This window comes from Terrapene carolina, unplaced genomic scaffold (assembly GCF_002925995.2).
Source record: "Terrapene carolina triunguis isolate 2854851 unplaced genomic scaffold, T_m_triunguis-2.0 Scaffold31133, whole genome shotgun sequence".
In the NCBI taxonomy this organism is placed as follows: Eukaryota; Metazoa; Chordata; order Testudines; family Emydidae; genus Terrapene; species Terrapene triunguis.
This window is the reverse complement of record NW_020695484.1, coordinates 42017-42226: the sequence shown is the minus strand read 5'-3', so window position 1 is coordinate 42226 and position 210 is coordinate 42017.

Genomic DNA, 210 nt, shown 5'->3' with positions numbered 1-210 from the left:
CCGAGCTCCGTGCCCGATGCTGGCCACAGCTGTGTCTGGCCCAGGGCTGAGGCTAACCCCCTCCCCCAAGCTCTGTGCCCCATGCTGGCAGAGCTCCATGCCATCCACGGCTGGGCTTGACCCCTCCCCCCGAGATCTGCACTGCTCGGGGCTAGGGCTGACCCCTCCCAAGCTTCATGCCCCTTGCCACCTGTGGCTGACCCCCCCCCC